The sequence below is a fragment of the Callorhinchus milii genome, unplaced genomic scaffold, assembly GCF_018977255.1.
Source record: "Callorhinchus milii isolate IMCB2004 unplaced genomic scaffold, IMCB_Cmil_1.0 Scaffold4, whole genome shotgun sequence".
NCBI lineage: Eukaryota > Metazoa > Chordata > Chondrichthyes > Chimaeriformes > Callorhinchidae > Callorhinchus > Callorhinchus milii.
The window spans coordinates 37,105,518-37,115,144 of NW_024704745.1; the positions used below are offsets into that span (position 1 = coordinate 37,105,518).

At 39.7% G+C, this 9,627-nt stretch overlaps 1 non-coding gene across 1 annotated transcript; it reads right to left on the reverse strand.

The window, feature by feature from the left end:
- Window positions 1-651: 651 nt before the first annotated feature.
- On the reverse strand, window positions 652-723 carry trnat-ugu. The gene has a single exon. It is a non-coding gene; the product is annotated as a tRNA-Thr (tRNA).
- Between the last annotated feature and the right edge of the window lie 8,904 nt (window positions 724-9,627).

Sequence of the window (9,627 nt, forward strand, 5' to 3'; positions counted from 1 at the left end):
AGACTTTTGGGGCTTTCCTCACCTGACAAATGGCCTGAGAACCCTTGATTGTCCAGCACTTTGGGACATCCTTCCGATGTGAAAAGTACTATATAAACGCAAGTTTTTGTTGAGAAGTCCCCCAAATTGTCAAAAAAATAAAATGTTGGCTGCAAAATAGCCCTTCACCAGTGTTTGGGACCATCGCAAATTCCATTTCGCAAATTCAAATGGAGAGTTAATACAATAATCCTTACAGATATAAATGATACCTAGTAATAGATCTAATAGGTTGTTTAGGAGGAACTTCTTCATGCAGAATGTGATAAGTTCATGTCTTCCCTGCGCTTTCACTCTGATTTGTTACTTCACCTTGAAAGATGAATCCATCTCTTAACCTGATCTTCTTTGTGCTCATGGATGATAATAATAATAATAATAATAATCCTTGCATTTGATATAGCGCTTTTCACGTCGGGAGGACGTCCCAAAGTGCTTCACAGAACACACTGTAAAGTGAATTGACTGTACATTTGTGGGCGAACGCGGCAGCCAATTGCGCACAGCAATGTCCCACAAACAGTCGTAGATTGAAAATGACCAATTTATTATTGTTTTGGTTTTGGAGGGATTATTATTAGGCGTGTGGAGTAAGGAAACTTGCCCAAGGTTTCGCCCTGCCTGGAATTGAACTCAGGTCTCTCGCTTACAAAGCGAGTGCTCTAACCACTGAGCTACAGGACTCCACAAATGATCTGCTTGACAGAATGAGAAACACAGGGATTCAACGAAACACAAACTCATATTCTGTTAAAAGTTTAGATTGTCAGTACCAAAGCTTTTCTCGGGCAATGCTGACATCCTGCAACACAGACCCAGTGAAGTTGACAACAACAACAACAAATTGTATTTACATAGTGCCTTTCACATCGTGATGATGTCCCAAGGTGCTGCACAGTTGAGGGTTTGTAAACGAGCTAACGGTTGGAATTAAGATGCGTGGAAGGCAAGGCAGCTGGGAGTAGGAGGATGACATCAGGCATGGTTAAAGAGGAAGGTCTGGAGGCAGGCTTTGATGGAGGCAAGGGAGGTGATGATGCCAAAGGATTCTGGGATGGAATTCCAGAGGGTGGGGGACAAAGGCTGAAATCTCTGACCAAATACAGTGTTATTCTAATGAAATATCATCTGTTAATCCAATAGTCAGGGTTAAATTATATTTGCCTGATTATCAGCAGTTTTTGTTTTAATTGGCATCTAGTTTAAAATAGCTATTTTTCTCTTCTCAAATGTTCTACCCAGGGCTGGATTAATTTGCAGGTGAAGCGAATGAAGGATGGTCCCCACTATCTTTCAAGTGCAAAGTTTCAATATGAAATTAATTTGGACTGCCTGAATCTTGATCCTTGCAAAAATTGTTCCATAGAACAAACATGCCCACGATTAACCAAATTGTGTTCTTACACAGAAAGTTAGGTATGGTAAATGGAAACATTTGCTTTAGTACATTTTAGGCTTTTGTTCTGAGTTTGGGGTTAGGTACATTTTAGGGTTTAAGTACAATATTGGAGGTAGAGTAGATGGAGATCTATGTTTGGCTTTGTTAAAGGCTGAGTAAGGAATGCTTGATGCTGACATTGTGAGAAAGAATTGGTAAAGAATGTTATTCCTCAACATGACCAGAAAAACAATTTATTATAATTATGTTGTAATAATAATTCTTGTTTGTGATGTAGCACTTTTCATTACAAAATGTCTGTTATCTGTAAAGTGCAGAATAATATCTGTATTTCGTTGGCAATCACAGCAGCCAATTTTCAGAAAACTTTGTCCCATAAACAGGCATGAATTGAATGACAAATATTTTATGTGGAGGACACCAGGCACACATCCTTTTGTTTTAAAATAGTGCCTTAGCGGCCACCTGAATAGGCTGACAAGACCACAATTTAATAACTTTGAAGGACAACTCAGGCAATGAAGTTCTCCCACAACACTGCGCAAGAATGTCAGTCTAGACTGAGCTTAAATCACCAATGTGGGGCTTGAACCCACAAACTTCTGACTCTGAGCCTAATGGGCTACTGACTGAGCAAGGATGACACGTGTGGCCTCTATATGATGTGGCCAAGTATGAACCAAGATTCACCTTCCTATGTATTCAACAAAAAGAATTGAAAAGTGTTGTATTGTCAGGATAGACCAGAAAGGGAAGTAGGGGTGGCCTACATCCCTTAATGGCAGAGCCAAAGCAGGCAATCATTTGCCAATCAGGGGTGAAGCCAGGTCAGGTGCTACCACTGAGACCTGTTAAAAATTTACCAACCTGCCCACCTCTTCTGCTCGGCAGGCACTTCTTCATGTCCCCTACCCTACCTAACCCACCATCAGTGGTCAGGTCATCAGCTTTTCTGCCCCCACCCTCTGTAACCATCTCAGGACCCCTTCACCTCAACCTTCCCTTGCCTCCTTCAAGCCGTGCCTTTGTTCATCTTCCCACCTGCAAGCCACTTGCACCCCACCTCTCTTTATTGTAATCCTCAACTTGAATACAAACATTTGATTGTCCTCCTAATGCAAAAGGTGCTATATAAATGCAAGTTGTTGTTGGAAAAAATGATCACAAGTCATCACAATCCAGTACATCTCTTCTGTCCAGCTACAGACCAAACTTAAATATCACCTGTTCTGGATTAACTAAATACTCGTTGCTTGAAAGAAATGAGAAGTTATGAAAGAAGTGAAAAGTATTACTATCACTGGGCCATCCTAATCAAATTTCCAATATTAATTACAAGATTTCTCGCTCGCTCGCTGCCTTGCACCAGGAGCCTACTGTGGGCTCTGCATGATATCAGCTCTACGTGACCTATATCCTGGAAGAATACTGTGACAAAACTCAATTGTCAGATTCAGATCATAACAGTGATATTGTTGGAATTTGTTCTGGGGGTCAATCGCTTACTATTTTGTCCTGGAGACCATGTAATGTCATATGGCCTTTGTATTGACAGTAATTGGTACTGCTGGATGGTTATGTCTGCTTTGTGGAGTGAGTGATTATGATTTCACCCCTTATTAACCCATTATGATGTTTGTGCCTGTTTCTGCCTTACTGTTGTCCTTTGAGCCGTCCTGTGATACAACGTCTTTGTTTGAGTCAAGATTTTGGAATTCATTATCAATAGTAGTCACAAGCCAGATTACACATTTCATTCAATTCCTGTTTGCTATCATAAATTGGATATCACTTACTGGATATGATGCTTACTTGTTAACATGAACGGTTAATTAAAATGTGTTAGTTCCTTAGCAGTTTTCTTCATTTTGATATTGACTGTATTGCTTTCCAAGCCCAAGTCTGAGTTTGCGAATTAACCATTTCCAAATGATATCTGTCAAAGACAAAACATTGACTAATGTTTTTAAAGGAATGGAAGAGGAGGATCCTGAACTTCCTAATTTAGGACGAGTCACAGATATGGAATTAATACTTAGTACAATATCAGCCTTAGTACAACTAAGGCTAGTTATCAGTGAATACAAAATGCTATGAAATCAGAATATGTTTGGTGTTTATAATAATTATATTTGATACAATATTTTAACAGGTCAAAAAATGTGAGTTTTTCTGTAATGTGTCACGTTGTGTATTTGGAGGCAAATGTGGCAGCCAATGTGTCCACAGTAAATCTCATATATAGCAATGAATTGAACAAATGGTGGATTCTTGTTCGTAGCACTCTCCCTCCAAAATAGAAAATTGTGTGTTCAACCTCCCATGTCATGTATATGAACTCACAATCTAAACTGGCAGCTCACAGCAGTAGTGTGGAAGCCGTACATCATCAAAGGGTTTGATATTTCGGATATGTTAAAACTTGATCCCACTTGTTTGCTCATGGGAACATTAACATTCACATGGTACTATTCAAAATGAAATGGGAGTTTTTTATGCTGTCCCGGCCAACGGTCCTCCAGATAAATTATAATAATAATCCTTGCATTTGATATAGCGCTTTTCACGTCGGGAGGACGTCCCAAAGCGCTTCACAGAACACACTGTAAAGTGAATTGACTGAATATTTGTGGGCGAACGCGGCAGCCAATTGCGCACAGCAATGTCCCACAAACAGTCGTAGATTGAAAATGACCAATTTATTATTGGTTTTGGAGGGATTATTATTAGGCGTGTGGAGTAAGGAAACTTGCCCAAGGTTTCGCCCTGTCTGAAATTGAACTCAGGTCTCTCACTTGCAAAGCGAGTGCTCTAACCACTGAGCTACAGGGCTGCACACTTCATGACTCTGTGAGATCTTGCAAATTGGCTGTTGCATTCGCTACATATAAAGTCACTACACTTGACCGCAATTACCAGTGAAATGTTTCAATATTACTAGCACCCTATCAAATGCAAAGGATTACTATTGATAGCTTTCAGTTTCTCCCCAGGGACCTGTCACAATCTACATGTGGCAGCTGAATTGCTCACCTGTTCCCATGTTACTTGACGTTTGAACAAAGCAAGAATTTGTTTTTTTCGTGATGTATAGTGAGAACTGTACATTAAAGTAGAGGAGATCACTGGTCCCTCTGCTAACAGTGCCCTGCTTCAGGTTCCCTGTCTGATCTGCCCCACAATTGTTGGGTGAACTTAGTCCCCTCTATTTGACACCTCAGTGTACAGTGTGTGATGGGCTTTTACTAAAACAGTGGAAGAGCACATGCTGTGAGCTTGTCAGTGGGCCACCATTCAGAAAAAAGCAAGTTTAGAAAACACACTTATAGAAAATGAGGGGAAAAACTATAAATGAAATGAATCAACCAGGTTCAGAATTATATATAGAGTCCAGTGACTCAGTAGTTAGAGCGCTTGCCTTGCAAGCGAGAGACCTGGGTTTGATTCCCAGCAGGGCGAAACCTTGGGCAAGTTTCCTTACTCCACATGCCTGATAATAATCCCTCAAGAAAAAATAAAATAATAATTTGGTCACTCAATCTACGACTGTTTGTGGGACACTGTTGTGCAATTGGCTGCCACGTTTCACCCATGAATATACAGCCAATTCACTTTACAGTACATTCTGTGAAGTGCTTTGAAATGACTTAAAAACTTGAAAAGCACTATATCAAATGCAAGGATTATAAAATAGTTACCAAATTTGGTACCACAACTTCAAAGTGGTTGTCATAGTAACTGACACCATCTTCCCAAGTAGATGAAAGGAAATAAAAGCCATCATAGGGAGCAGCTGTCATTTCTCCCTCTAGAATTGGATTGAAAGTAGATTTAGAAGCATATAGTAGTTAGTGGTGAGTTTAAGTTGAATTCAATTTAGTATTCATTCGAAAATAATGTTGTTGAGGATTATGCTTTGCCATTACCTACCTAGTACATTGTGAGAACCACAACAGGGGAAACATATCTAAGCAAATAAATCACTTGTAGTTGTTACTGTTGTGAATACCTAACCATCATTCATAGGATGTGTTGCAAATATATTTGTTTTCAATTACAAAAAAATTTACAATCTCAGTACTGTGAAGAGCTTTGAGATGACTTCCTTATCTGAGCAGCACTCTATCAAATGCAAACTTGGAATAACCCTCCCCCTGATCTTATCACAATGGCTGGGCTTAAAGCTGACCCGTGCCATGGTTTTGTACTTCTGACTTAGATGACTTGTGGTATTTCAGGTTTACTTTTTTGAAAGTGTCCGCTCTCAGTCCATACCCATAGCCAGTGTAACTTGTGACAACATTTAAAATTAAATGTTAATAAATGCTGTAATATTAATTAACATATGAACTGCTATCATTTCCATCCCATCGGGTCATAAACCTGGATAAAGATGAGGCCCAAACTTTGTCAAATGCAAAGAAAGAACTCTTTCTTTGGAACATTGGCTGCAGTCACATCACTGACAACATTCATTGGAAAAGGCAGCCTTTTTGCGGGGAGTGGGGGNAGGTGGAGTAGAGGTGAGAAAATATAATTTTACATCCATATTGTTAAGGTTGCATCATTAAAAACAAAATGCAATTCCCAATAGTTGAAAATGCAGGATTCTGTTTAATTTTAAAATAACCTGAGATTATACTTGATGAAAAATACATTCATTTATGATAAATAGTCAACTCATCATCTTCCACCAATTATGAGCAGCGAACCACTGCTGTCTGAACCTGATGAGTAATTTGTAAAAACACATAAGGAATCAGAAACACAAACAATGCTTCAAACAGTAGTTCTAGCTATGACAGAGGAGTAATGAACTCTTTCAAGTCGGGAGGACGTCCCAAGGCGCTGGAAAGAATAAGAGACTTGGCTAATATTATGAATCAGTTTCTATATTCTCCTCTGACATATAACAATTCTCCTTCACACTACAGGAAGTCCAAAGTATTTCTGCTTCACAACATATCTTTTACTTTGGCTCCAGTCCGAAGTATCTTCATCTCATTTTCTTCCTACATTTCTCTTGTTTGAGTCTTGCATTTCAGTCTGAGTGTTGTACAAGTGTTAATCCGAGACAGATTTGAAATACGGAGAAGAAAATACACTAATAGAAATCTAAGGCCAAAGGCACTGTAATAGTAAAAAGCCTTTCTCATTTTATTTTCTAGGTCAATGTTTTTGGTCCTGGATCTATTCAAGTAAGTACAGTTTGAAAAAGCAAGTCATCAACTACAGAAAACTCATTTCGAAATAAAAAATGCTGATTAAACAAAAACGGCTAAAAAGCACAACATCCAACAATAAACCTTCAAACTATTTTTTTCCTAAATATATAATGAGCAGTAGAAGAATATAAATCAGCAGTAGCTGAATGTAACTATGTTTTTATCACATAATTATGTTATGAAATGGAGTTATCTATAAACCATCACATTTTAAATGTATTAAGGGAAGCTCTGCAAAGCAATAACCAAGTGTAATAATAAATAAATGCTGTAAAGAAATATGTTCAAGCATTGCTGACAATGAGAACATTCCAAAAACTATATTTAAAAACAAGTCGAGCAGCACGCTTATGGGTATAGATAATGTATCCTTACCCAAAAATGAAAACAAAATGTGTAGGAATGATTTTTTTTATTGTATGAGGAATTAGATACTTCAACAAAACACAAATACAAGTAGTGAACAATAAAATAAGAGGATTTTTAAAAAACCTTGAGAAATCTGCATACAAATCCAATTGCCTCCCTGTGCTTTAAACTTTAATTATTGGTGGTGTGAATTTTCTCTCTGTCTGGAAAGGGTCGAGCTTGGCAAGATTCCTTGGTAGCAGTTTCTCACTCAAAGTGCAGTGGAAATCTGGAACTCTCTCCTAAAAGGCTGTAGATGCTGGATCCATTCACATTTTCAAGAATGGAGGTAGATAGATATTTATTAGGTCAGGGTATTAAGGGGTATAGGGCAAGGGTGGGTAACTGGATTTGAGGTACAGATCAACCATCATCTTATGCAGAACATCATTTTGAGGGGCTGAATAGCCTACTTCTGTTTCTATGTTTTCTTGGGGAGGGGGACAAAAATTTTAATGTTTGAAATAAACTAAGATGAATCAATGTGGAGTGAAAGCTGTAAGATATGATATGACGGTTATTATTCCCATCTTCATTATCTCTCTGACCTTGGCCTGTAGCCCTCTTGTTGAGATATTGAGTTGTTACCCTCTGCTTGCCTGCTCTAGGGTCCATTTTTCATGTTTGTGCCTTGCCAATAAGTGTTGGTGGGCCACTTGACTATAGGGGGTGTCACAGAGGAGCCTGATCACTTGCTACCTGACTGCCAGAACTATAAAGGATGATGAAAAGGAATCAGGAACCCAGGCTAATTTTCCCGTCACTAAACCCGGGAAGTCTAATTAAGTCTCTCTATGCAACCTTAATGGAAACAATATTCAAGCCAACAAGGTCATGATCCATGAAATGCAGCTTTATCCATTACACCATCCGGGCTGCCCTTGAAATCTGACCATATACTCAGCCAGAGAAATTGATATTCAGGAAGCTTTTAAAGACAGAGAAAGGGAGAGAGAGGGAGGGGTGAGGTGGAGTTGGGTTGTTAGGCAAGAGAGATTCAAGGAGGGTTTTCTAGAAGATGGGAGCCAATATCTAATTAATATTTGGGATTTTCAGCCTAAATATTGGAGGTTGATTCCGATGTTATCATATTTTCGGTCTAGGGATACTATAAAATGATTAATTCTAGAAATGTGTATATTTTCACAAACATAGAGGTTACATTCTCTCATGGAGTTCTGAAGGGGAAAGCTGTGATCACTGGGACCTTAGAAAATATACAAGGGATCAGACACAGCTTTGGTCTGGGAGATAGACATTTCCAGGTCCAAAAGTAGTTCATAATTAACAGAGAGCTGATCCATGTCTATGTAAAGAGGTGATCAAGCTTAGAAGTCTTCAGAAAAGATGTTTGTAAAGGAAAAGCCATGGCTGCACATACAGCTTTACCAATTCAATCTCCCAACTGTACACCATCAGTAATGCTAACAACTAACCAACAAGAAACAGGGTGGCAGAAGGAGAGAAATAATGAAAAAAATTGCCTCTGTAGAGATAAAGACTAAACTAAACACTGGTGATTTTAAAATAAATAGATTTAGAGTTGGATCGTTCAGTTCCACCATAATAGCAAGGGTTAGGATCCTGGTATGGAATGGTATTATTTACAATTTCAAAGCAAAATGCAAACATCACAATTATTCAACAACAACTTGCATTTATGTAACGTCCTTTACACAGAACAGTGTCCCAGCATGTCTGATCCCAAGCCAGGGGAAGAGAGAGGGGTGAAGTGACCGTAAATGAAGGTCTTTAGGTGGGATTTGAAAGTGGGAAGAGAGGGGGCAAGGCAAAGGGAATGAGGGAAAGAGTTCCAGAGCTTCAGGGCATAGTGGCCGAAGGCATGGCCACTGATGATGGAGTGAAGGAGACGAGGGATGAACAGGAGGCCAGAGCCAGCCGAGCTGAGACAGTGGTGTGGTGAGTCGGGGGTAAGCAAATTGGATAGGTAGGGAGGTGCGAGGGCATGTAGTGATTTGAAAACGAGTGAGAGGATCTTAAAATCGATGCGTTCAGTAACTGGGAGCCATTGGGTCCTGGCAAAGACTGGTGTGATGGGTGCAATAATAATAATCCTTGTAGTTGATATAACAGTTCATGTCTTCTAAACATCTATGAGCACATCACAGAATATACAGTAAAGTGAATTATATATTTACAGGTGAAATGCAGCAGCCAATTGCACACAGTAGTGTGTATGGAGTTTTGTGCGGGTAAGAATCCGGGCGGCGAAGTTCTGAATTAGTTGAATTTTGTGTAAGTGGAGCTGTGGAGATTAGCGAGTAGGGCATTGGAACAGACCAGCAGGGAAGTGACAAAGGCATATACGAGGGTTTCGACTGCTTTTGTTGAGGTACGGATAGAGGCGGGCAACAACAACAACAAGATTCCATTTATTGAGCGCCTTTCACGTCGGGAGGACGTCCCAAGGCGCTGTACAGTTGGGTCAGGACCCGAGCAGGGGGGAAATGGTCAGGGGGAGGGAAGGGAGGGAGCGAGGAGGGTGTAGAGAGTCGAGAGGGGAGCTCAAGGCACGGTCAAAGAGAAAGGTCTTGA